Raw genomic sequence first — 573 nt, 5'->3', positions numbered from 1 at the left:
TTTAAATATTAGTCCCATCTAAAATGGTTGAGGGCTTCCCCCATTTGAAGGGTAATCTTCTAGATGAGATCTACTGATTTAAATATTAGCCCCATCTAAAAATACCTTTGTAGCTAGACTAGCGTTGGACAGAATATCAGAGAACCTCGGCCTAGCCAAATTGGCAAATAAAATTAACCATGATACTAACCCTTACAAATGGTTCCTCTGTGTGGGCACTGTTCTAAATGTTCTACATGTATCAACTCACTTAATTCTTACAATATCCCTAAGGGACAATGTTATTATTGTCATCCCCATTTTACAGATGAGGCACAGAAAGAGAAGTTAAGTAACTTGCCTGAGGTCCCACAGCTTGTAAATGATAGAGCTGGGATATGAATCCTTGCAGTCTGGCTCCACAGTTTATATTCCTAACTACTGTGCCATTTATGTCTCAAAAATAGCAAATGAAAGCTGAACTGATTGATAGTTTATGTATTCTTCCTGTAAATGTCTTTGCCCGCCATTAACATCTATTCAATGTCAATTTTTAGAGAAACTTTACATATATCCGCACAATAATCCTTTGAT

Source organism: Sapajus apella, unplaced genomic scaffold, assembly GCF_009761245.1.
Source record: "Sapajus apella isolate SASKATOON/1434 unplaced genomic scaffold, GSC_monkey_1.0 scaffold45, whole genome shotgun sequence".
Taxonomy (NCBI): Eukaryota; Metazoa; Chordata; class Mammalia; order Primates; family Cebidae; genus Sapajus; species Sapajus apella.
Note: the sequence above shows the minus strand (reverse complement) of the source record.